We start from the raw sequence: 27,334 nt of genomic DNA on the forward strand, positions 1-27,334 counted from the left end.
ACTTTTACAAATATCTCTTATATGGCTTAGTGCCAGTTTTTGTTTGCTAACTGCTGTTCTGTGAATCTTTACATATGTTTTATATGGTAGAGGTGCTGAACAATACAAGTTGTTGTTCATGCAGTTGTGACTAGATGGAGGAAGTTACTTAATTTGTTACAATGTGTACTCTGTTTCCCCTCTTTAATGAAGGTTCACCATATGGTTGTTACCAGTTCAGCCTGTGGCTGTCACTGCTGTAACACCAGCTGCACTACCCCTGGCACAAGTTGAAGATGAGGATAGCTGTGTCTCTGACACAGATTGGAACTGCTCAGAGAGTTAACTGTTCTGATGATGAAACACAAGCATCGTTTCAATACGAAGTTGTGAATTAACAGTGTATTTTCAAATGATTGTCTATATCAGCTGGTTTTGGAGTCTCAGTCAGGGTGCTGAATTCTAAAAGCTTTAAAAACCATACACACAAAATATTGCAGATGCACAAATTCTGTTTGTATTCCCTGGAGTTCAGAAGGCTGATCCCATCTGGACTGACTGTGTTCAGTTCTGGGCACTGTGACTCAGAAAGGATTATACTGGCCTTGGAGAGGCTACAATACAGATTCACCAGGATGGAAACAGGGCTAAAAAGAATTAAATTACAAGAACACATTGCTGAGATGAGGTTTCGAAAGTTGAGGAGCTTTGTAATCTCGACCTTCGAAATTGTGTTAAGGAATTGAGTTTCGGTACACTGTGGCACGGCAAGGAGACAGCTCCTAAGCCTAGCTCAAATAGAATGAGAATCAACTGCAATGCGTTGGCCTCATTCTGAATCATATGTATCCAATCCAGTCAACTGAACTATCTGCGTTTCCCCTCTCCCCCAACACCCCAGTGATCTGGAATGCAGTGCTACAAAGAGGGATGAATGAAAGTTCAATAGTTGTTTTACAAGAGAATAAGATAAATAGTTCAACAGGGAAACTTTGGTGGTTTACGTATTTTCTAAACACCAAGTTCAGAGATGACACCTCTGGAGCATGTGGGATTTGAACCTAGGCATCCTGGCCCAGAGGTAGGAACACTACCACTTGACTAAAAGAGCTTACTTTGGTGCTCTACTGGAGTGGGGAGTTGGAGGGCAAGTGGTGGGCAGGGGGATGGGAATATGGAATCAATTAAATAACTGCTGTTTGAAAAAGTGAGCCAGTTATTAGCACAATGGCCTGATGCTTTATTTCTGTTCTACATGACTGTAAATAGTTCCATTCTGTTTGTAGAGTCACATAACAGGGACTTTCTCAACTCATCTGCTGTAAACTTCTTTGTTTCCCCTCGGCTCAACTTTTCCTATGCACCCCTGGCTGTTCTACATTCTACTATCCCTCAACATGTCTTCTAAATCTCTGCTGTCCTTGATTTATCTTGCGGCTAGTGCTGTTTCTATTATCATTCCAGTACTCGTGGACACATGTAGGCTCCTTGTCAAGAAACATTTTGATTTTAAAATGCTCACCCTTGTTCTCAAATTGGTCTGTTACCTCTTCCCTCCTTATCTCTGCATATATGTCATCCTCACAGCCTTTTGAGATATGTGTTCTTCTAATTTCTGTCTCTTGTGTGTTGACTATTTTAATTGCTCCTTCATTTTTGTCTAGATCCTAAACTCTGCAGTAACCTCCCTAAACTTCTCTATCCTTCTATCCCACTTGCCACTTTAAAGATTCTCATCAAAACCTAATGTGATTCAGTATCATTCCTTGTTTTATAATACTCTGGTGAAACACCTTGGGTATGCTATTACATTAAAGGTGCTATATAGATAAGTTCTGTGTATAGCTTAAAAAACATTAGTTATCATATTGCTGTACAAGCAATACACAACTCCCTAATTTTAGCTTTTTCTTAAATTACATGATTTAAAATGTATTGACAAATGAGAAGTTGAGGTTAGAAATAATAAAAACACAAGTTTAAACAAGTTGTATAATTTACTTTTTACAAACTCCAATTTGCACAGCTTGAGTAAAATATGTAAAGTGGTTCTGGATGTGAGTTTGCTCGCTGAGCTGGAAGGTTAGTTTTCAGACGTTTCGTCACCATTCCAGGTAACATCATCAGTGAGCCTCCGATGAAGTGCTGGTGTTATGTCCCGCTTTCTGTTTATCTGTTTAGGTTTCCTTGGGTTGGTGATGTCATTTCCTGTTCTTTTTCTCAGAGGGTGGTAGATTGATTTGGAGCCAATGTATTTGTTGATGGAGTTCCGGTTGGAATGCCATGCTTCTAGGAATTCTCGTGCATGTCTCTGTTTGGCTCGTCCTAGGATGGATGTGTTGTCCCAATCAAAGTGGCGTCCTTCCTCATCTGTATGTAAGGATGCTAGTGATAGTGGGTCATGTCGTTCTGTGGCTAGTTGATGTTCATGGATCCTGGTGGCTAGCTTTCTGCCTGTTTTGTCCAATGTAGTGTTTGTCACAGTTTTTGCAAGGTATTTTGTAGATGACGTTTGTTTTATTTGTTGTCTGTATAGGGTCTTTTAAGTTCATTAGCTGCTGTTTTAGTGTGTTGGTGGGTTTGTGGGCTGCCCTGATGCCAAGAGGTCCGAGTAGTCTGGCAGTCATTTCGGAAATGTCTTTAATGTAGGGGAGAGTGGTTATGGTTTCTGAGCCCGTTTTGTCTGTTTGTTTGGGTTTGTGATTTAAAGTAGTTTGATAAAGACAAAGACAGTGACATGTTGTTACTGAACTAATAATCTAAAGACATCTCAAAATGCACCAGACTGTAGACTGTAGCTGAGGAATTTAAATTCACTGAATTAAATAATAGTATTATTTCACTAATGATGACCATGAATCCAACAGATTGTTATTTGATTGTCTTTTAGAGAATGAAATGAGCCAACCTCTCTGGCCTATATATAACTCACCACACTGTGGTTGACTTTTAATTGCCCTCTGAAATGGCAAACTACTGTGTTGCCTGCAAGAAGCTATCCCACTATCACAACCTTCTCGAGGGCAATCTGGGTTGGGCATGACATCTAGACCTTATGAAGAAATGTCCAAAGGACCATGAATGATGGGTGAAACCAAAAGATTCCAAATTGGAGATGATGCAAGTACAGGCCTAGTTTCTGTGAGAAATCTGTGGGAAAGCTGGGATCAATGATAATCTATTCACTGTGGTAAAAGGAAATGAAATATTCCCTAGTTTATTTCTAATTCTGTTTCAGAGTACAGCCTATGGATTGTTGCCTTTCTCCAAACTTGAGAGCTTTGTTTTGTTTCAAAACTCTGAATCAGATCCATTTCAGATGGAATAGTTATTGAGCGTCCTAGCTCCTGAGTGGAAATGTAAAGATCTTGCCAAGTATCAGTTGTCAACAGTCATAATTTCTAGTGAAATTACTTCTACCTTTGCAAATAAACATTTAGCAACACTTTTTGTATTTTTACATATTCAGCATGTATAAATTTGCCACTGTTTTCTTGCATTCCTTAGTAAGGAATTCAAATTTCATCAGTAGGTTGTAACTCTATTTGGTATTAATACAGGAACAAGGAGTCAAATGCTCCAAATATGGACAATATAGTTTAATTCCAGAAGTAAGGCAAGATTGACTGTGCTTAACTTCAGACCCTAACAAAACTGAAGTCTATGGGAATCTAGTTTGAGTCACACTTAGCACAAATATGGTTTCAGCTGTTGGAACCCAATCATTTTAGCCATGGGCCATCACTGCAGGAGTTAAGATTAGATTCCCTACAGTATAGAAACAGGCCCTGTGGCCCAACAAGTCCACACCGCCCCTTGGAGCATCCCACCCAGACCCATCCCCCTATAACACACACACCCCTGAACACTGGGCGATTTAGCATGACTGATCCACCTAGCCTGCACGTCTTTGGACTGTGGGAGGAAACTGGAGTACCTGGAGGAAACCCACGCAGACATGGGGAGAATGTGCAAACTCTGCATAGACAGTCGCCCGAGGCTGGAATTGAACCTGGGTCCCTGGCGCTGTGAGGCTGCAGTGCTAACCACTGAGTCACTGTGCTGGAGTTCCTGAGAGTAAATATTTTTCATCGCCTTGCTCAAGCATGTTATGATACACATCTGGAGCAGATAGGACTTGAACCCAGACTTTCTGACCCAGTGGTAGAGACACTACCATTGGTCCACAAGAACCCTAGTTTCTCATAGTAAACATTTTCTAATCAAGTTGTTCAGAAATGTTATTACATACCCCTGGATAATTGGGATTTGAACCCAGATGTCCTGGCTTAGAGGTATGGGCAGTACCCCCATACCACAATGTGCATTTCCTCATATTTTTCATCAGCCTATTCAAAGATATTATTACACACCCTCAGAGCAGGTGAGACTTAAACCCAGACCAATGTGCCAGATGTAGGATCACTGCCCCTGCACCACAAGAATGCAGTTTCTCAGAATAATGCCTTAAGTCATACTATCTTCAGCTACTTTTAATAATTTTCTTCTCCACCATGAGGTCAGGGTAATTATTGCAGTGTTCAGGACCATTTGCAACACCTTGTACAATGGAGCAGTTTATTCTCACATGCAGCAGATCTGGACAGCCCTCCTGGTTGGAACATAAGTGAGAGACAATGTTTACAGCACACAGGCCAGACAATGATCATAAGCAAAATCTGACCCAAGTTTTATTTATATAAAACATTTAATATAATGAAACATCAAAGTATTTTACAGGAACATTATATAATAAAATTTGACACCAAAACTACAAAGGAGATAGAGCCAGATGATCTAAAGCTTAAACAAAGAGGTAGGTTTTAAGATGTGTCTTAAAACAGGAAGTGAGCATCTCGTCATCTCTTGATAGTCAATGACATTACCATTGCTCAATTCCCGATCATCAACATCCTGGTGAATACTATATGCCAAAACTGGGCTGGAAGAGTAGGTCACAGAATAGCAATTCCACAGTGGCTCAATCACTCACCGCCTGGCTCCCCAAATCTTGTCTGCCATTAACAAGATAAGTCAGAGTGTAATGGAATACCGTTCACTCGCTTGAAAGATTGCAGTTCCAAAACACACGAGATGTTCAACACTATCCAGGACAAAGCAGTTCACATGATCAGGAGCTTGTACTTAAATGTTTAATCGCTACTCTGCTGGCATATAGATGTGTCATCTGCAAGGCGCACTGCAGCCAAGACTGTTCCAATGGCACTAGAAGAGAAGCAAACATATAGAAATGCCACCACCTACGATCTCCCCTAAACCCACATCATTCCAACTCAGAATTGCATTTTTACTGAGTTCAGGGCACCCGGGTCAAAAATCTGGAATTCCGTTCCCAAAAATACTGTGGATGTACCTACTCCATACGGACTGCAGTGGATCAAGAAAGTTGCTCACCTTTGCCTTCTCAAAGGGAATGTACAGTACATGCCAACCTTATCGGAGATACCCCCATCCCACAAAACTCAGGGCATGCATTTAAAGTGAGAGGGGGAAAGTTCAAAGGAGATGTGAGGGCTAAGTTCTGTTTCACAAAGTGGTAGGAATGTGGAATGCATTGCCAGGGGTGGTGGTGGAGGCAGATACCATAGGGGCGTTTCAGAGACTTTTAGATAAGCATATGAGTGTGCAGCGAATGGAGAGATATGGACCAAGGGCAGGCAGAAGGCATTAGTTTAATGGGCTGTCACGTTACAACACCGTGGGCCGAAGGGCTCGTTCCTGTGCTGTCCAGTTCTATGTAAAACTACCCATACGGGTAACATCTAGAAGCATCATGAATTTACTGAAATATTAACTCTGCATCTCTCCACAGATGCGAGGCAGCTTGGTTTGCTGACTAATTCCAAAGTTTTTATTTCGGATTTACAGCATTCTCCTTTCGTTGTCTCAGCATCTACCCCGTCCAAGTCCCTTGAGGATTTCGTGTTTCAGTTACATTACTTCTCTGAACGGCAGGGAAAGGCCGACTCTACTCTATGTTTTGAGGGCAACACCTTATGTCCCAGGAATCCGCCCATTTATACAAAGTCTGATATAATTTCGTTGCGTTTCCATTCTCGAAATTAACCCAAAGGTTTTGTCCGCTTTTACGACGCCCTTTGTCACCCCATGTTGCTGCCGTGACTGACGTGTGTCTGTGCGACTGAACCCTTTGTTCCTGAACCCTATCGAGGCATTTTTCTTAACAAGTGTGCTCGCTCCCTATTCTTCCAACGAAAATGTACCACATCGCAGCTGTCTACTTCTTTTTGTTTGATACGCACCCAATAAGGCCCAATGATTCGGAAATGAACACTACAATTTGTATTAAATACTTCACCAATAAAATGAGTTACATAAATGTCAAGTCGAGTTACTTGTGCATTGCTGAGATTCCACTAGATGGCGACGACCCATATGATGTATTTATCGTTCATTAATTAACCCGAGTTTAAGGTTTAAAATCTGGAAGGTTACAAGTTGTCGTCTTCGTTGAAAATAAATAAAATAAAGAGGAAATAATTGCTTCGTTTTGCTTTACCATTTTGGAGTAACTCAGACATTGATATGGGGCACATGGGAAGTGCAATTAATTTAGAGAACTGCATAACAATGTTTGGAATCAATGGCTCCCGTTTGACTGTCCCTCTGAAACAACACCAGATATCCCAGCTGACGTAGTGTGGAGTTGCAACAGGCAAACGAAGCTAGGGAGGGAGGGAGGAAGGGGAGATCTCTCACAAAATCTCTTCCCGAGAGAAGAACGTGTGGATAAAACTGAAGACTGAAACCTGTTTAGAATTTTGTAAAACTCCCAGCATTGGCTGCGCTGACCTTACATTCCAGCTCCATCGTTAACCGCAGCCTGGGGCAAACTACCTCAATACGTTCATTGTGTAAAACTGCCTTTAGCAAAAAGTATGTTGGCCTTAAGTTGTACATTCGATTGAAAGACGCGTGAAATAATATGTGAATGACTCCGCTAGTTGAAAAAAGTTAATCTCGATCGAGCGTTTCAGAAGTTTGGAAATCTGAAATTTATTTAAAATCTTTTTCCCCCAGGCAATATAGGCGATTGTTAAAGCAAAGGTTTGTGGGGATTGTAGTTCCCACGCTATATTTTACCTAAAGAGAGGCCACTGGACTTGAAGCGTTAACTCTGCTTTTTGACCACGAATGTTTCCAGAGTTCCTCCAGCAATTTCTATTTTTGTTTCAGGCCTTCAGTATTAACAATTCTTTGTTTTATTATTTAAAAACCGAAAGTACTGCAGATGCTGTAAATCAGAAACTGCTGGAAAAGCTCAGCAGGTCCGGCAGCATCTGTGGAGAGAAATCAGAGTTAACGTTTCAAGGAGTTGTGTGACCCTGCCCGTTCTAAGGAAGATTTTGCTCCAAAAATGTTGCCAGACTTGCTGAGCTTTTACAGCAATTTCTGGGTTTTTTGTTTTATTATATTTTATCTTGAATTTATTTTACAGCATGACGAAGAACTTTGGGTTTATTTTAAAATTAATAGGCTTAAGCTCTAAGCTAGGCCTTCAAGACAAAGAAATGTAAAACTCAAATACGCAGATGCTGAAAGCCTGAAATAAAAACAAAAATGCTGGAAATATTCAGCTTTGGAAGAGAGAAACAGAGTTAATACATCCAGGAGTTTTATTAGAAAAATATTCTGAGATGCTAATGAAATGGTAAACCTTTATTCAAGAGGGTCCAGGTATAAGAGTAGGGAAGTCTGGCCAGAACTGCACAAGGGGTTGGTGAGACCTCATCTTGAGTAAGGAGGCAGATTAGGGAAAGATATCATTTCATTGTAGGTAGTTCAGAGAAGGTTCAATGGATGATCCCTAGTCTGGAGGGATTGTTTTATGAGCAAATGCTAAACAGGTTGGAACTCTGTTCACTGAAGTTCTCTGAAGTGAGGGGTGATCTCATTGAAACATATCAGGTTCTTAAGGAGCTTGACAGGCTAAATGCTGAGAGGATATTTCCCCTCACAGGGGAATCTAAGAGCTGGGGCACAGTCTTAGAATAAAGGGGCATTAACTTAAGACTGAGGTGAGGAAGAATTTCTTCTTTCAGAGAGTTGTGTGTCTTTGAAACTCCCTGCCACAGAGAACTGTGGGGATAGAGTCCTTGTTTATGTTTAGGGCCGAGATAGATTTTTGATCAGTACGGGATTCAAGGATTGTGAGAAAAATGTATGTGAGGAATGCCATGATCTTAACAAATGGTAGAACAGGTTAGAGGAACCAACCAACCTACTCCCCTCCCGATTTCTTCTGGTCTTATGTAACTCACAATGCCTTGATGATTTTGCATGTAAGTTAGGTCATACATTGTAAAATATGGACTATTCCAAAGATCAATGAGAGACTGACTACCCTTAATAGATTATGCAGTTGCTTGGAGATGAGACAGGTTTCTATTGCATTCTTTAAGTGTGTCTTAGGAAATCAATTTAAAGTTATGTTAGTGGGAACAAAGGAACAGGTAGAGGACATTCAGCCCTTTCAGCTTGTTCTGTCATTCAAGTAGGTCATGGCTGATCTGTACCTCTTCTCCATTCATCCACTTTAACCCAGCAAAAATCAAATAATCTCAGTCTTGAGAGCTCCAAGGGATGCCCAGTATCCACAGCTTACTTTGAACAATTCAGATTTCTTATGTGAGTGATAATGGGAACTGCAGATGCTGGAGAATCCAAGATAATAAAGTGTGAAGGTGGATGAACACAGCAGGCCAAGCAGCATCTCAGGAGCACAAAAGCTGATGTTTCGGGCCTAGACCCTTCATCAGAGAGGGGGATGGGGAGAGGGAACTGGAATAAATGGAGAGAGAGGGGGAGGCGGACCGAAGATGGAGAGAAAAGATAGGTGGAGAGAGTATAGCTGGGGAGGTAGGGAGGGGATAGGTTAGTCCAGGGAAGATGGACAGGTCAAGGAGGTGGGATGAGGTTAGTGGGTAGGAAATGGAGGTGCGGCTTGGGGTGGGAGGAAGGGATGGATGAGAGGAAGAACAGGTTAGGGAGGCAGAGACAGGCTGGGCTGGTTTTGGGATGCAGTGGGTGGAGGGGAAGAGCTGGGCTGGTTGTGTGGTGCAGTGGGGAAAGGGGACGAACTGGGCTGGTTTGGGGATGCGGGGGGAAGGGGAGATTTTGAAGCTGGTGAAGTCCACATTGATACCATTGGGCTGCAGGGTTCCCAAGCGGAATATGAGTTGCTGTTCCTGCAACCTTCGGGTGGCATCATTGTGGCACTGCAGGAGGCCCATGATGGACATGTCATCTAAAGAATGGGAGGGGGAGTTGAAATGGTTTGCAACTGGGAGGTGCAGTTGTTTATTGCGAACCGAGCAGAGGTGTTCTGCAAAGCGGTCCCCAAGCCTCTGCTTGGTTTCCCCAATGTAGAGGAAGCGACACCGGGTACAATGGATACAGTATACCACATTGGCAGATGTGCAGGTGAACCTCTGCTTAATATGGAAAGTCATCTTGGGGCCTGGGATAGGGGTGAGGGAGGAGGTGTGGGGGCAAGTGTAGCATTTCCTGCAGTTGCAGGGGAAGGTGCCGGGTGTGGTGGGGTTGGAGGGCAGTGTGGAGCGAACAAGGGAGTCACGGAGAGAGTGGTCTCTCTGGAAAGCAGACAGGGGTGGGGATGGAAAAATATCTTGGGTGGTGGGGTCGGATTGTAGATGGCGGAAGTGTCGGAGGATGATGCGTTGTATCCGGAGGTTGGTGGGGTGGTGTGTGAGAACGAGGGGGATCCTCTTGGGGCTGTTGTGGCGGGGGCGGGGTGTGAGGGATGTGTTGCGGGAAATGCAGGAGACGCGGTCAAGGGCGTTAACCCTCACCCCATCCCCCTCTCTGATGAAGGGTCTAGGCCCAAAACGTCAGCTTTTGTGCTCCTGAGATGCTGCTTGGCCTGCTGTGTTCATCCAGCGTCACACTTTGTTATCTCAGATTTCTTATGCGATTTGATTTCTGTTTAGGTTTCATGTCCTTTTGTTGTAGGTTTCCCTATCAGAAGAAAGGCTTCTCTCTATCTATTCAATTACATTTGTTTAAATTCCTTAAATTAGGCACCTTATTTGGGGCATGCCTCAACCTTCTAAACACAATAAAGTTCAAGCTTCATCCATGAAATCAGTTAAGCACTACCATTTCATTAATGTCTGATTTGTACTCGTCCACAAGTTTTTAACAATATGTTTCTTGATATCCAAATACCTATCCTCTTCTACAGCTATGTCTCTTGCACCTAAGAAAATTCTGATTTTTGAAATTGATGATCCCACATTGAACTCCATTTATTACACTTTTGCCCAGTCACTGAATATGTCTGTCCCTTTGTGGCTTACTGCTCCAATTTAAACCACACAATGAGCTTCCTAAAGTTCCTTCATACTTTGCAACTGATTGGCTCTTTTCCGTTCTTATTTTCACAAAGGTGATTAGTAAATCAAAGTTTACTGACTTCCAGCTTCTGTGTAAGATAAATGAAATTACCCATTTTACAATAGTGCCTATATTGAAAAAAAACACTTTATTAGCTGCATTGTGAATTATAAGACATTCTGATTAAATCAGACCAAAAGTACAGTGAAGAGGTTTGAGAACAACACTTTGAGAAAAATACATTGGCTTTGGAGGGAGTCAGTACAGATTTACCGAAGTGCACCTGGATCCCAAGGGTTAAGTTATGAGGAGCAATTGCATAAATTAAGGTTGTATACACTGCAATCTGGAAAGCGAGCCAAGCAAATTTATTCAAATGTTAACGGGAACAGATAGGGTAGATGAAAACTATTACTGCTGGTTGTGGAGTCTGGAGTTAGGGGCTTGGGCCAAAAGAGCGAAATTAGGAAATATTTCATCACATGAAGAGTGAAAAGGTTTTGGAACACTCTTCTGCAAATAGCTGTTAATTTTTCATTTTAAGACTGAGATTGATAGATTATTTTTATTCAAATGTGCTAAGATTTCGGGGTAAAGGGATCAACCGTGATCTCATTAAATGGTTTGTTCCCATTGCAGTATTCCGGGGGCTATGAAAGGTATTAGGACAATGGCAAACCTTTTTGTTTAACCTTCATTTTTTGATATATGAGTTTGAATATGACACTTGAAGTGTCATAAGGAGGAAACATTCAACATGGTGAACAGAAAATGCATGCTGTTTATGCTGTTTCATAATAGTTAAAATATTTGTACATTAATGGACTACCACATCATTGCTCAGCTGTGATCTCGGGACTGGAAAACCACTTTAATATTTGCTTGCTTCTGTATCATAAAAAAGAGTTAACAACAGTCACTGAGGTCAATCATGGGCAATCGTAACTGATTGTAATTTTCAGGCTCCGGTTTAATGACTCGTTTACTATTGCTAGCAATAGTTTTAATCTGTATCAAAGAATTATGTCTGATGTGTATCATCTGGAATGTGACAAATGTGTGACAGATGCAAATCTACAATTTTCAAGCTTTGTTGCTTGTGAAAACTTATTTATGGTTTTGAAGGTTTGGAACAATCACAGAACAATTAGTCAGTGAGTGAGAGATTTTCAGTACCAGAAAGTGTTATGATTATCAGTTGTCATTTATTTTCCATTTTTTACATTTGCAAATTTCAATTGTTTTGTATTAAGCACAATCTTCTTTCTAAAACACAGAATTCTGCATTGATACTTGACATCCTATCCTAAACTGCATAGGATAAACAGTTATAATTCTACCAAGATTCTGGTTCCTCTGGATGTTGTGCTTTAATATAACCCTTATAGGGGATCCCCTTTAATACTGGTGTTGGAAACAGTTATTTAATCAAATCAGTTCTGATGGTACTCATTGTAATTATATGAATGCCAAAAAGGCATTTGAATAATTACTAACATGTTGCACAAGGCCAATTATCTCAATTTTTAAAAATTTTCCCAGCAGGTATGTTTTTTTTAAACAATGGCAACAGTCAAAGAATAGTTTCATATTCTTACCTCCTAATTAAATCATTGAGGCAGAGTATTTTTTTTCTGATTTGCCTTTTTCAAACCTTGGAATAAATGCAAAATGCATTGTACTTATATAATGAAATGCTCCAATGCTAAAGTCATCATCCTTCATTGCCTGACTTTTCTCTTCTCAAAAATATTCCAGCCAATCCTTCTTCGGTCCAAAATGAACAACCTCACACTCTCCTTTGTTGACCTTTATCTGCTACAGTTTTCACCATGCACCTAAACTATTAATGGTCTTGTCTAACCTCTGCTCACATCTACAGCATTTACTGTACAGACTAACCGAAACACATCAACAAAATTAGATACAAAGTTCTATATTCCTCCATCCAAATAATTTTTAAATGTTCTGAAAATGTGAAACCCCAGTGCAGACCTCTGGGAGACACTGCAAGTCAACTTGTCAATTTGAGTACAAATCTATTACCCCTACTGTGCAATACCTGCCAACCAATTCTCCATCCAAGCCATTGATCATATTGCACACATATTTTGGTTAACAGGTTTGTCTCGGGAACCTTATTAAATGGCTTCTGGAAGTCCATGTATTTAACATGTGTATGACATTTTCTCATCTCACTAACCTCCTCAAAATATTCAACTGGTTCATTATATTTTGGTTTACACTTTACAAATCTATTCGGGCTCTGACTGATCAGTTTGTGGTTGTTTTTTCTTCTTATTTTTCACTAAGTTTCACTGGCTAGGCTCGAATTATCAGCCAACTAAATCCTGGAACTCTGCATTAACACCGCGGTTGTCTCTGCATCCCATAGGTTGCATTGGTTCAAGAAGACAGCTCCATATAACCTTCTCAAGGGCAGTTAGGAATGGGCAGTAATGCTGGCCTAGTCAGTGGTGGTGGGTCAATGCACTTCATGCTTTTGTCCTACTCGGTGGTAGAGAATGCAGATTTGTAACACGCTGTTAAATGAACTTTGGAGCATCACTGCAGTGCATCTTGAAATATATATAAAGTGTTCTAATCACTTTGTCCCTAACAATAAGCTCTGGTAAAATCCCTGCTTGTGAAGTTAGACTAGTAGCTCTATAACCTCCTAATTTATCTCCCTTTCCCTTGTTAAAATGTGGAGTGGCATTGACAATATTAGAGTGCCATTCACAATAGTGGAATGACATTGGTTTCATAGATTTCTTGTTCACTTTATGTATTCCTATGAATCTCTGAATATCTGTTACCATTTGTACCTAGGCTTTAATGACATGTATGTTCGTACAAAAGTAACAGGAAGGATTTATTTGTTCTGGAGGCTGACTAAGCAGATTAATTAATGTTACATTGTGTTGTCAGCTTGGCTCAGTTGCTAGTAAGCACGGTTTGTAATATTGTGAGATCAAATCCCATTAAGAATCTAGAATTTTGGTGCAGTTCAGTGGGGTTGCGAAGCCACACTCTAGGGATTTGAGCTGATGTCCAGTACAGTGCTGACGGAGTACTGCATTATTGGAGTTTCTGTCCTTTGGTAAAGACATCAAGCTGAGGTCCAGTCTGCCCCTCTCAGGTGGAGTTTAAAGAATCACAGTACTGTTGGAAGAAAGGCAAGGGAGTTCTGCCTGACCCTGGCCAATATTTATCCCTCAACTAAGTAACATCTACAAACAAATGATTTAGAAGCCTCAGTGCTACCTTGTTGTATGCCAATTAGCTGCTGCATTTTCATATTTCCCTTCATTACAACAGTTGCTACAACTGGAAAGTAATTAACTGACTTCTAATTTAGACATGCAGGATGGCTCTGTCTGATCAGCTCACAATGTACAATGTACTCAAGTAATTCTGACCATAATAACAGATTTTGTAATGTTAAGGCTGAAGTTATGAAGACTGGTCTTCCATAGACTAGGCTTGTTTGCCATTCAAAGGAAATTAGGGAGTTATGGTGGCAATTTAAAAACTTTCCAATTTCCTGGTCCTAATTGTCTCCTTACCAAGATGCAACAAAGAACTATGGATGCTGGAGATTCAGGGATGGCAAGGTGGATCAGATGGCACTGCTGCCTCAACGCTAAGGGCCTGGGTTCAATTCCACCCTTGGGCAACTGTGTGGAGTTTGAACATTCTCCCTGTTTCTGCATAGGATTCCTCTGGATGCTCCAGTTTCCTCCCATAGTCCAAGGATGTGCAGGTTGGATGGACTTGCCATGCTAAATTGCTTGTATTTTGCAGGGATGTGCAGGCTAGGTGAATTAACCATGGTAAATGCAGGGCCAGTAATCAAAATATATATATTTTTAATGGGCTTCCTGGGAGCTGAACAGCTTGGGATTGTGGACAAGACTGTGAAAAACCATCAGAACTTTTCAGGTTCAGAAACTGTTCCAGAAACCTTTCTGCAGTAAATACTGAATTTATTTTTCCTTAGCAGTTGCTATAGCTACAGCTTTTAATTAATAAGTCAGATACCTCCAATAAGTATGGACCAGTCTCCGTCGGCATTGTACAAACAATGGAAAGGATCCGGAGAAGGAAGATTAAGAAGCAGCATACTGATCAACAAAGAATCATCTCAGTAAATTCCGTGAGCAGGGACAACTAAACTACCTTCCCAGTTTTTCCTTCCACCCATAACACTCATGTATGTTTCATATCTGTGTTGATCTGCACGTGTGTAGGAGAGGAGTTTATAAGAAGATTAAATTTTTACTTGGTAAAGTTATATGTTGACAATTCATAACTAAATTAATTCATAAGTAAATATCTGCAGCTAGCTTCTATTTATTTGCAATACACAGTAATTCTAGTTAAATACAGAAACCTGGTCTGTGCTTTATGAACCTGGGTCTAAAAGACAGGTAATTTAGGGAAATCTGCACATTTAAAAAAATATTTAAATTTTGCAATGACTTGAAGAATAGCAAGACTTGATCTTCAGCACACTGGTGGGGACTAACAATTGGCTAAAAACTAATATTCATTATAAGCCAGCTGACTTACATAGTAACCCTAACTACACTTCCTCACATTCTGCACCCTGTAAAGATTCCATTCCATTTTTCCAGTTCTGACATCTCTTAATGACTCTGCAACAATACTTTTAAGATATTTTCCCTCTTTCCTCAACTGAAGATTCCCCCACTGTGTTGATAGGGTTGTTAACCTTATCAGCTGCATTTTCTGCACTAACCCTTTTTGCTCCTTCCCAGAACCGTGATAGAATTCCACCTTGTGCTCACCTTCCACCACTCCAGTCTCTGCATTCAAAGGATAATTTCCCACCGTTCTTGCCATTTTCAGTGTGATGCCACCAACAAACACATAATCTGCTTCCTTTCCATTCAGTATTCTGGAGGGCTTATTTCTCAGTCACTTCCAACCCGCTATTCCCTTCCTTTGGCACCTTTCCGTACAAATGCAGGAGTTGTAGCACATGCCATTTTACCTTCTCTCTCCTCAACTTTCAAGGCCTCAAAGGCTCCTTCCAGGAAAAGGAGCATTTTATCTGCACTTGTTTCAATCAAGTCTATTGCATTCTCCTCTTTCGATATAGTTTATCCTAAAATGGGCAAACCAGATGCAGTTTGGGTCACTGCTTTGCCAGAATAACTCAATTCTGTTCACAAGCATGATCTTCTGGTGCCTGTCATTTTAATTTTCCATCCTACTGTCATGCTGATATTTCTGTCCTCAGCTATGCACTGTTCTGATGAGAATCCATGAAAGCTTCAGGAACCACTCTTGTTTTTCAAATAGGTTCTTTACAGCTACTGGACTTAATATCACATTCAATAATTTCAGATCATAAAAGGTGTTCATTTTTATTTCCTTCACTTTGGTTATTTTATTTATTTTTGATTGGCTGCACACATGCTTCAGGAACATCTTTTGCTTCATCACTTGTTTTCTTGCCCCGTCTCTGCTATTCTCTTTGCTTTGGAGAACTTTTTTATGTCATTAAATCTCTCATGATTTCCATCCAATCACAGACCTTCCTCCTATGTTTATCCAAAACCACTGTTAGTCCCCACCAGGGTAGTGTGCTGAAGGTCAAGTCTTGCTATTCTTCATGTCATCGCAAAAGTTAATTTTTTTTTAAACATGCAGATTTCCCTAAATTACCTGCCTTTTAGACCCAGGTTCGTAGAAAGCACAGAACATGTTTCTGTATTTAACAAGAATTACTGTGTATTACAAATAAATAGAAGCTAGCTGCAGATATTTACTTATGAATTAATTTAGTTGTGGATTGTTAACATATAACTTTACCAAGTAGAAATTTAAAACGTCTCTATCTTGCCCCAGTTCTAATGACGGGTCACAGATCTGAAACATTGTGCAGAGTTCTACAGGGAGCAGACGGCTCACTATATCGCCTCTGGAAGGAAAGTCAGCAGCCCACTGACAGGCTCCGACCAGGCAGAAGTGCTGTGAGTTTGCTAAATGAGAACAGGGTGAGAATTCTGCCTTTCAGTACGACTTCCTTATATCTTAGCCAACATTCCTCCTTCAAACAACACCCATAAGCACATAATTAATTTTCATTTAAAATGTTTATCCAATTTAGAACGTCATCTTTTCAGAAAGCATTCTATGTCCTGTTTACTTATTTATAGGAAGTGGGTATCTAGTGTTTATTGCCTGTCTCTAATTTCTCAGAAGAAATTGGCAGTTAAACGGTCAAACATACTGTGGGCCTGGAGCCACATGTAGGCCAGAACAGGTAAGAATGGTAGAGTTCCTTCCCTGAAGACAACAGTGATTTACTTGTCCACAACAATTGAGAATGATTGCATAGTTGCCATTAGTCAGTTTTTAAGATTGTAGAGTTTTAATGAATCCAATTTTCACCATCTGCTGTCAGGGAGTTTGAACACACATCTTCAAAATATCAGCCCAAGGCTTCTGCTAAACTAGGATGATGACATTGCCACTACAACATCACCCAACCCTATGTTGCTGTTAGTGAGCAATAACATGTAAAGTAGTAACAAGAAATAAATTTTGTCCCAGCTCCCTTACCCCTTCTCTGTCCCGAAGCACAGAAATGAATAATTGGTCATTATCATGCATCAACCATGGCTCATTGGCAGCTCTCTTGCATTTGAGTAACAAGGCCAGGACTTGAGCATAAAAATCAAGGATGACATTCCAATTACAGGATTAAAGTAGAGCTCTGCTATTAGAGGTACTGTCCTTTGGATGAGACCTTAAACCAAAATCCATCAACCTGCACGCTGAATGCAAACGATCACATGAAAGAAGGGTGGAAGCATAATGCCAGGGATTTAGGCTAACATTTATCCTGCAATAAATAACACACATAAAAAATGATCTTATCATTACCACTGCTGTTTGTTGAAGTCAGCGTTGTGCAGATTGGCTGCTTCAATTCTTGTGTTACAACAGTAACTGCAATTTAAAAGTACTTAATTGGCTGTAGGTGTGCTTTGAGAAATCCAGTTTCCATAACAGTTCTGGGGTACCAGACCTGGAACGTTAACTCTGATCTTTTCTTCACTGATGCTGCTAACCTTTACCAGCAACTTCTGTTTGTTTTACTGTTCTGTGGGAGCCTGCTGTGCGCAGTTGACTACCACGTTGTCCGCAATCATGACAATGTCAGTGCTTTGTAAATGCTTCACTGACTCTGAACAGTTTTGGGATATCCTGATGTCTTGAAGGATGCGAGGTAAATACAAATCCTTTCCCCACTCTCCCCCTTACTGTATTAGCTCAGATTTGGGACTACAAATCCCAGAAGGCAATGCCTACCGACTCGGCGCATGCGCCCTTGTGCCCTTTTACCCGCCACCCCGTCCTTTACCCCAGCCCAAGAGGTGATGACGTACCTTCATTGACTCCCCCCCACCCCCCGCCCGGATGGGTCGGGCAGTGCGCAGACTCGAGTTCGCGTTCATTTCATTCCAGTTCTCATTCCTGGAATTCTTGCGAGTGCTGTGCCGTTCACCAGCTCTGCAACTCACTGCAATAAAAAAAACACACCCCAACAAAAAAAATACACCCCCTCAACAGCAAGTTACCAAACTTTTCTTTTTCTTTAAAAAAACTAATATTTTTTATGCATTTATAAGAGCTTTTAAAAAAATATCCTGAGGTGAGTTTGTATCATTTTTGTTTGAAACAATGTATCTATTTTTAGTAATAATGTATCTAATTTTTGCAACAAGCAAAATATAATTGATACTTCTGGACGTGTGGGAAAAAAAACGAGGAAAAGAATTTTCGGATCGATTGATTTGCTTTGAAAATAAAACAATTTGAGGGAGTGTTTGCCCTGGATTTGGGCTGCAGCCCGCTCCCCGCGCCCAGGCAAATCTGGCGCAAAAAAATCTTTGACATTTTTAACATTTTTCCCCCTCTCTCTCTCGCGCGCTCTCCCTCTCTCTCTCTCTCTTCCCTCTCTGTAAAGCAGAACTTCCGGACGCAAGACTTTAGAGGGGGAGAGATTTTATTTTCAAAAAAGGAAAATTTCGTTTTCAATAAATAAATAAGCAAAGTAGTTATTTACCGGCGAGAAGGGTTGTATATTACAAATGTGTGTAGATTTTTGTGCATGCTTTTTTTCCCTCGCTCTCCTGATGTTTTGGTAATGAAAGTAAAAAAAAAATGCGAATTGAAAGTCGGAATTTCGTGTCTTTTTTTTCTTCTATTCCTGGTGCAGGGGGAAGAAAGAGAGAAGGAGCGGCGGAGCTGGAGATTTCTTGTTGTGTGGGGGGTGGGAGAGAGGGAGAGTATTCACCGCTTGGGCCTGGCCTACTCAGCTCTGCCTCACCGCCGACTTGTTGCAAATCCCAGGAAAACTCGAGAGCTTTCCTCTTTCTCTGTCTCTCTCTGAGTAAGTAGTTCAGTTCCTCTACCCGTTTCTCTCCCAGCTTTCTTAACGCATACGGCAAATATTTGCTTAGATTCTGACGTAAGGGGTGCAGTGATTTTTCTACAAAGTGCATTCACACGCACATCTCTTAAAATCTCAGCCCTGCACTTCTCCTATAATTTTACACGTTTCTGCGTTTAAATATTATCTTCTCTCAGGACTGCCTAGTTTGAAAAATACCATTGTGGTATGCGGGCCGGGGTGGAGGGGGGTGCGGTGTGAAGAGGGGGTCTGATAGTGCGGAACTAAATGAAGTTCAGTAATACAAAATAGAAGAAAGTACATGTTCTTAAATGTAAAAAAAACTCTTTTCCCTAATCGAGATCGTTTACACTTCTTGTATTTTTTTAAACAAAAGAGGTTAAATTGATTGTCTGACTCTACTGTAAATGCTTTTGATCATTCTGTAGTCTCTAGAGGATTGTTAAATAATTTAGTACACTAAACGGGCTGCTGTTGAATGAGGATGGTCGATGATTGTACTTGTGTGAAGTTTCTTTTTTAATTGAAATTGATTGCTTTGGAAACGAGCATTTCTGGTTATGGCAGTGCTGAAAAGTAGTGGCAATCCGGAGTCGTGATCTAAATGTGTCAGCCATGGTTTAAGGGTCTGTCTGGGGAATTAAGAAGCACATTTCTCAACACCACGGTTTCAGAAATTGGTAACTTGGTTGTATGAAGTCTTCGGAGACTTCGGATGGATCTGCATGAAACTCTGCTTGCCTTATGGTTTTTTTTAAATCCTTAAACTCGCCTGAGTTTTGTTTCCGTGTCTGTTTTGTATTGTAATTCATCCCAAGGCACAGTGTGAAGCTAAATGCTGATACAGTTTTGGTAGCAGGAAATTGTTGCTTCATGGATTAGAAGTCTTTTAAATATTTTTAAAAAATGATTCATTGTAACAGTTAATTGCAAGGATGCAATAATACAATAACTAACAGGATGTTCAAAATTATAATAAAAATTCAGAAGACTGGAGTCTTTGGATTTTTCTTATCATATTTTTATCACATTCTCTCTCGCTCCATCATCTCTTTTCCCTGTTTTCCTATCTCTACTTTTTTCAAACATTTTCTTTCTCATTCTTTCAATTTTCTTTTGTCTCTTACTGCCTGCTCTAATATTTCTTAGCGTTCTGGTAGATATTTTGCTCAAATCATAAGTTGATTTTCCCTTCAACTTGAGAGAAAGGAGCCAAGAATTAATGAACTTTAAAATGGAGTTCAGACATTGTCCGTGCCAGTGTCAGTTACCACAGTGTTGTGTGTCTGGTTTTTGAATGGCTGATTGTGGAATAGTTCCATGTTTTATATAAATGACTGAACTTCTTACAGTCATTATCTTGGACATGATAAAGGTTGAAGGAAGTGCATCTTACGTAGGGGAATGGCATGTGATTCTTGATCAGAAGGATAGTTTTAAGTAGTGGTGTTAAGAATCAGAACTGCTGCTTATAGGAAAACAAAACCATTTTTCTGTTTCGTAAATGTTCTACTCTGAGCACGTGTGTGTGTTTATTAGCCTGTGTGGTATTTAGCTGCTAAGATGCTTAAAATAATGGAAGCGTTGAAAAAGAGTCTGAAATACCTTTGCCTTGAATTCAGAATCTTTTCATTAATTTCATTGAATATGAATAATACCATCCTTAAGCTTAAGAGGTTCAAAAGCTAGGATATTTTATTGCCGTTTAAGTAGTTCCAAATTTGTAGGTTTTTAAGAAAAATCCTAAATTAACCTCTTTTTAATTGTTTTTATTGGAGTCAGTGAATGATATTTTTGCATCTTGGCTGTAAGTTAGTTTCCTCATTTCGATGTACGAATGCTGTTTGGAAGACCTGATTTCTAGATGTCTTATTCTCATTCTTTGCCTCACTGCTTGGTCATTCACAGAGCAGTGCCATCTCTTCATGTTTTCCAAAAGCTACTGCGTCCACTCAGGCATGTAATTATAGGGAGATTATTTACAATGGACTGTCATCATCAGTACTGTTCTCAAAATGGACACCAGTTGCATGCTTTATTTGATTACTTATCATTGAAATAGGAGGAGACCATTCAACCCTCTGAAGTCTGTTCCACTATGCAGTTAGATCATGGCTGATCTGTAAATTAACTATATCTGCTCACTTTTTAAATTCCGTATTGCTTAATACCCTTTGCCAGAAACAACTAGCAATCTCTGTTGAGTTTTCAGTTGACCCATCCACCCTCAAACTTGGCTTATTGTTTGGACACGAAGGCTCCTATTTCCACTGCATTTTTTTTTGACTAAGTGCTTCCTGACATTATACCCAGTGGCCATGCTGTAATTTTAGTGTTATATTCCTTGTTACAGCTCTAATACTTTGTCTCACTCTTGGCTCGCGATCTCACGTTCTCTTTCTTAACCCCCACCTTAATTGTTTCCCTTAAACTTCTTCATAAGCCTCAATTTGTTTCACCCTTAAATGTTACAAAGGAAACCCAAACTTAGCCTTTGCAACCGGACCTCGGAATTTAACCATTTTAAACCCAGTATCATTCTAGTGAATCTGTATTACACACAAAAGCGGACACACATCCAGTGTACCTTTACAGAGGTGTGGTGCACAGAAGTAAACACAGTACACTGGGAGTGCACTACGTTTGGATAGAACTGTGATCCAACTTCCACCATTTGCTTTACAGCCCTCTTGAGATAAACACCAACATTCTAGTCACCTTGTTAATTCTGAATGATCTAGCTCAACCTTTAAGGTATGCCTCCTTGTGCTAGACTCTGCAAGAAAATGAGGGGGGTTTTGGGGAAACATGACAGTTAACTTCGCATAATTGCGAAGTCATTCAGAAAAGCTTATGTTATAAATAGTACCTGAATCTATACATGGTCAGATTTGAGACTTCTTTTTATGCCCGGATTCAAAAATCTTTTAACTGTATATGAGGATTTCTGCAGCTGTTCAGCCTGTATCGTCACAGATTGATACAGCACATACAGGGACCATTGTGACATCATGATTTTGTTGGGTCTTCACATGGAATATCCTAATAGTCCTGAACTACTTTGCCCAAAACCCTGGGAATCATTTCCCCTCATGCTTTGCCAATTATCCAATTTCCCATTTGAAAGTTACCATTGAATCTGCAGCCATCTCTCTTTTAAGACAGTGCAGTCCAGATGATGTTACTCATGTCACTGGTGTGTTAGTCACTTTTCAGAAGATCCTGTCAGTTTGAACTAGAGGTTTGCAGCATTGGACCAGGGCCAGTGAATCTAGCAGTGGGGATCACTGGCTGACCCAACAGACCAATGAATTCATCTTGACAGCAATCTGTGCTTGTTGCTTTGTGCTTTCGCGTGCATGAAATGTCTAGTGCTGGATTCTCTTTGCAAACTGCTCCTAATATGTGTGAAAGATGACTCTATAACACAGGGCCACTGTTTCTTGCTATGGACCAGTGCCTCTGTCAACTTATGGTTCTGGCAGCCTAATTTCAAGCTCTGGTGCACTCCAGTTTAATTCCAAAAGTCCCGGCAGTAATAGAGGAACTTGTACGAGAAGCATAGTAACTAAAATTCACAACTCGCCAACATGGAAATCTGCCTGTTGTGTGTCAAGCAAAACACTTCAGTGTAACACAAGTTGAATTGACAGGTTAGAAAAACAAAACACTACCTTTTTTTGCGAACCAGGTTGTAATCAGAGTATCCAGAGCTGAATCTACACTGTATCAAGTTTCATATTGACAGCAAGCTGCCTTATAAACGACATTATGTGTTTGTTCTGTAACTTGGAGCTGTGGTGCTCACTGTTTATTGCCTATAATACTTTGATTTATTAAAGCCTCCAGAAACTGAACAGAATAGGTTTGACATCTCCAACCTTCTGCAGTAGGAAGCATCTAAACAATGTTTATTAAAATTCAGTATCTCAGAAGATACCTGTCTAAATGAGGGATCTCTGGGAATTTCTTTTAAACTGTCAATGAAATGGTTGAATCTGAATTATAAACTGTAAAACAAAATGTGTAAGACTTTTTTTTAAAGGAAAGGAAATATGCTTTTTAAATAGATCCAGTTGTGTGGTTTGGAAAATCTGGATTTTGCAATGTTTTTGCTAATTGAAAACTCTGTCTTTTGTTTCAACGGATTTCCTGCAGATCGTTTTGTTTTTTAAAAAAGCCCTGTTAATGTTTCCCTTTATGCTCTTTCATGATCATTTACTGCAGTAAACAAATTTACTTAACTCCTGACACGGGAAGAAGGTGAGAATTAAATCTGTTTGTTGAAGGAGGATGGGTGGGGGTGTTGGGGGTGTATTGATTGTAATTGAGACTTGTTTTATTGTAGACTGTAGAGGTGTAAGCAGCAGGCACTTCATTTTACTGTAATCAAGGGGAAGAGTGGACGTAAATCTTTTTTGTTCAGTGATTAATTGCTGTATTTTTATTCATGTTATATGTTTTTTCATTTACTTCAGTAATTTGTAGGATTTTGACTTAATTCAGTAACAGTTCAGATTTTGGAATTACTCTTTAAAAGAAAATGTATTTGAAAGCCTGAAAGTGATACTGTCAGGCTATTGTTTAATTAAAAACAAATCAATTCAGTACTCTTTGAAAGGAGGAGAACGTAGTCTCGTTTCCGCCCTGGGCCTGTGTGTGACTCTAGAGTTTCCCATGTTGTTATAAACTGCTACCAGCTGTTCAAGAAGAACAACTTGACTAACTTTCCACGGCGCCTCTGTTTTGTTCTGGGGGTTGTGGTGTCCCATTGTTCCCAGCCAGAAAATTGATTTTGATGTCCTGAAAAGATATGAGGGGGAAAAAATTGAGCTGAAATACTGTTTACAAGATTGCATTTCTGTTGATTAAAAGCTGTAAGATTGTACATCAATGTTTTTTTCGACCATGTTGACTGTTCCCCCATCTCTTCACCCCAACTTCCCGAAGGTAAGACACTGTTATTGGACTGACAGTGAAGGAAATGTGTCTCCAATTCATAGAATTGCTGCCAGAATTTGTTATACAAGATCGTGAGAATGGCTTCACCCATTGCTCCTACAGCTTGTAGTTACGCTATATAAATACAAGTTGTCATTGATCAGATTGTTAGTAAAATCCAAAAACGGGGCAAGAGTAGTATTTTGTCTGTTGGATGAAGTGCAGGTGCATCACTGAATGTGACACTTAAACACCATAAAATAGTATCGTTTCTAATCTGGGGTTGTCACCCTCATTGCTGAAGATGGAGCTCAATTGAAAATTTGAAACCCGTAACTGCTAGATTGCTGTTAGACAAAGGTATTAAGAATTATAGAATGAGGGCAGGTAGATGGAGTCAAAATGCAGATCAACTACAGTCTGATAGCATTGTGGTATAGGTTCAAGATGCTGAATGGCCTTACTATGTAATAACTGGCAGAAGGCTTAAAAGGCTGAAAGATAAACTTCTGTTTCTACATTTCTTGTAATTGCTTGACACAATTGCTTGAAATTGTTCTGTTCAAGTACCTGAATTTATAAATTATAGTTGTACTAATATGTTTTAAAGTTACCATTTTCCACATATTGAGTTAATACAGTACTTGGCTTCCCCTTAAAAGACTTTGAGGTCACTTTTGATTTTTTTTTGTGCTGAGCTTTTTTGTCCTAATTCAATACAGTTATGCGTTTGCGGGAGATGGCGGGGTGGGGGGGGGGGGGGGAGTTTTAAATATTAATCCTTCTGTCAGGCAGTGACATCCAACATCAGTATATAGTGGTTTGGGATTCTTGAGATGCTGCAGTTAATTAGATACAAGCCCATGATCATTTTTAGAAAATCATCTTTGAAGACGGTAAATTGGCCATTTACAAAATAAAACTTGCTAGGAGGAGGGTAGGGTGTTAGAACAGCTCATAACCCCTTTAATTCTGGATCCAAAATTAGTCTGGGCAGATGGGGCAGGAACGGATTGAATGTGAGGCGTTTGAAATTGAAAGGCGTTTGTTTGGTAGGGATTCCATTGCAAAGATCTACTACTGACTGTGACTCGAAATGGGCAGTTTGATGTAGGAGTCGGCATAGGTAGTTCCTGAATGCCAGCAAGCTTCAATGCTGCACTAGATTTCATGTTGTTCTTTGTTTTGGGGGTTGAATGCCTTCCCACCAATTTTGATATTGTGAAGATACTAAAGGTGAAGGAAAAGTTTGGATTCTCATTTTGACCCAAAGCCCGGGAAACGGTGCATTTTACCTCACTGAGATGGTAGAAGGATCCTGAGTCTGATCTTTCACATGGAAGACAGGGAAGCTTTTCCCAATGACCTGACCAATGTTTACCCCTCAAAGAAAATCACTTTTAAAAAAACTGTTATCACATTGCTGTTTGTGGGAGCTAGTTGTTGAATTTTCTCCATTGCAAAAATTATTCAAAGCCATTTAATTGGCTCTGAAGTGCTTCGGTCATAAAAAGTATGATAATTTGTTCTTATTTTCGGGAACAGTCTGACTCTGTTAGAACAGTGACTGGAGAAGTGAATAAGGAATATTATCTTGTACATGATGCAGAAAAACTTTCCTATATGGCCAAAGTTAGTCTGGGCAGAGGGGGTAGGAACTGACTGACTGTGAAGCATGTGTTTGTGTGTCCCACTTTGGGTACATATATGCACGCGCACACAGACATGTGAGGCACGATGCATGCTGTGTGTGTACGCGCGTGCGCTTGCATGTGCCTCGCTTACGTTCGCTTGTGCAGCTTGCTGTTTGTGTGTGCACCTCTTGTTTGTGTTTGTGCATCTCGCTGTATGTGCAGAGTGCAGCGCGCACTCTACGTGCACCTCACTCTGTGCATGCCTCTCGCGCTCGTGCATAGCTTGCTTGTTTGTGCATCTCTCTCTGTGTGCCAGTGCACACGCACACAAGTGAAGCATATGTGCAAACAGCACACACAGAGCATGACGTACACTCTGTGTGTACCTACGTGCATGCATCCCGCTCCCTGTGCGCCTGATCTCTGCACCCATGCACTCCTCGTTTTGTGTTTGTCTTGCTGTGTGCGTGTGCCATTCACTTTGTGCACAAATGTATGCGTGCTTGGGTCTCTGTGCCTGTGTGCACGCATCTCACTGTGTATGCCTGTGCATCCGCACACAAACAAACGAGGCATGTATGTATGCGCCTCACTCCGTGTACGTGAATGCACAAACAAGCGTGGTATGTGCATGCATGCACGCACGTACGTACACAGCGTGACACATGCTGTCTGTGCGTGTGCCTGCGTGCACGAATCCCACACTGCCTGCACGAGCATGCCGTCTCTTGCTGTCTGTGCCCAGGCACGCATCTTGCTGTCTGTCCTTGTGTGTGCCGCTCTCTATGCAGGTGACTGTACGTGAGCGCCTTGTTTGTGTTTGTGCATCTTGCTGTGTGTGCATTGTGCCTTCACTTAGGTGTCTTTTTGCCTGCGCGTGCGCACGTATCATGCTCTGTGTCTCCCGTTCAATGTACATATGTGTCTCGTGCTCTGTGTGTGCATGTGCATGCACATGTCCTGTGCGTGTCTTGCTCATGTGTGCATTTGACTACACATGCACCTTTTGCTTTGTGTGTATGCGTCTTGCTCTGTGTTTGTGTGCATGTGTTTCGCTCTGTGTTTGCATGTAACTGGTGCTCTGTGTGCGCCTTGCTCCGTTTGCATGCGTGCGTGTGTACCTTACTCCATTTGCATGCGTGTGAGCATGCCTGCTGTTGAGTATGTTTGTGTGTGTGAGCTCTGCGTGTGTGCCTCACGCACTTGTGTACTTTTTTGCTTGCATCTTGTCCTTGTGTGTTTGCTTGTGCATGTGCATCTCCCTGTGTGTGTGTGTCTGTGCGCACATCACTCCATTTTTGTCTGCATGAGTCTCGAACTGTGTGCGCGTGCATGTTGCACACTGTTTGCATTTGCGCATGTCTCGTGTGTATGTTTGTGCGTGTCTGTCTGTCTCGCACTGTGTGCTTATGTGCACACAGACGAACACATATTTCATTCTGTGTGTGCACATCACACTGTGCGTTTGCATGCATCTCGCTGATTGTGTGTTTATTTATGCCTTGCTCTGTGTGCGTGTGTTTCTCTCGGTATGTTTACGTGCATCTCCCTCGGGTTATGTATATGTGTGCGTGCATCTTGCTGTGTGTGTGTGCATGTGTTTCTGACTGGTGCATATCTCGCTCTGTGTGTGTTCATGCGTCTCACTCTGCATGTGTGTGTAGGTCTCATTCGGTGCGTGCACATGAGAGTGTGCATGTTGCTCTGCGTGTGTGCACATCTCACTCTATGGGCACGCACATGTGCATCTCACTGTGTTTGTGCGCATGCACCTTGCACATGTGTTTGTTTGTGCGTGCGCGCCTCCTGTTGTGTATGTGTGCGCATCTCGCTTTGTGCTTGTGTGTGCCTGTATCTTGCTGTTTTGTGTGTGTGCGCGTGCGCTCAAGCGTCTTGCTGTGTGAATGCCTATCTTCTGTGTGCGCGC

General features: G+C 40.9%; 1 protein-coding gene across 1 annotated transcript in view; it reads left to right on the forward strand.

Annotated features, from left to right (window-relative positions):
* The first annotated feature begins 17,866 nt into the window (after positions 1-17,866).
* The window catches only part of LOC125459178 (transcriptional enhancer factor TEF-1), a 202,580-nt gene continuing 193,112 nt past the window's right edge, over positions 17,867-27,334 (forward strand). Inside the window, exons 1-2 of the mRNA XM_048545230.2 lie at positions 17,867-18,070; positions 18,638-18,811. The gene's annotated coding sequence lies outside the window, so the exon portion shown is untranslated. The remainder of the gene's footprint in view (positions 18,071-18,637; positions 18,812-27,334) is intronic.

The sequence above is a fragment of the Stegostoma tigrinum genome, chromosome 17 (genome assembly GCF_030684315.1).
Source record: "Stegostoma tigrinum isolate sSteTig4 chromosome 17, sSteTig4.hap1, whole genome shotgun sequence".
NCBI classification, from domain to species: Eukaryota; Metazoa; Chordata; class Chondrichthyes; order Orectolobiformes; family Stegostomatidae; genus Stegostoma; species Stegostoma tigrinum.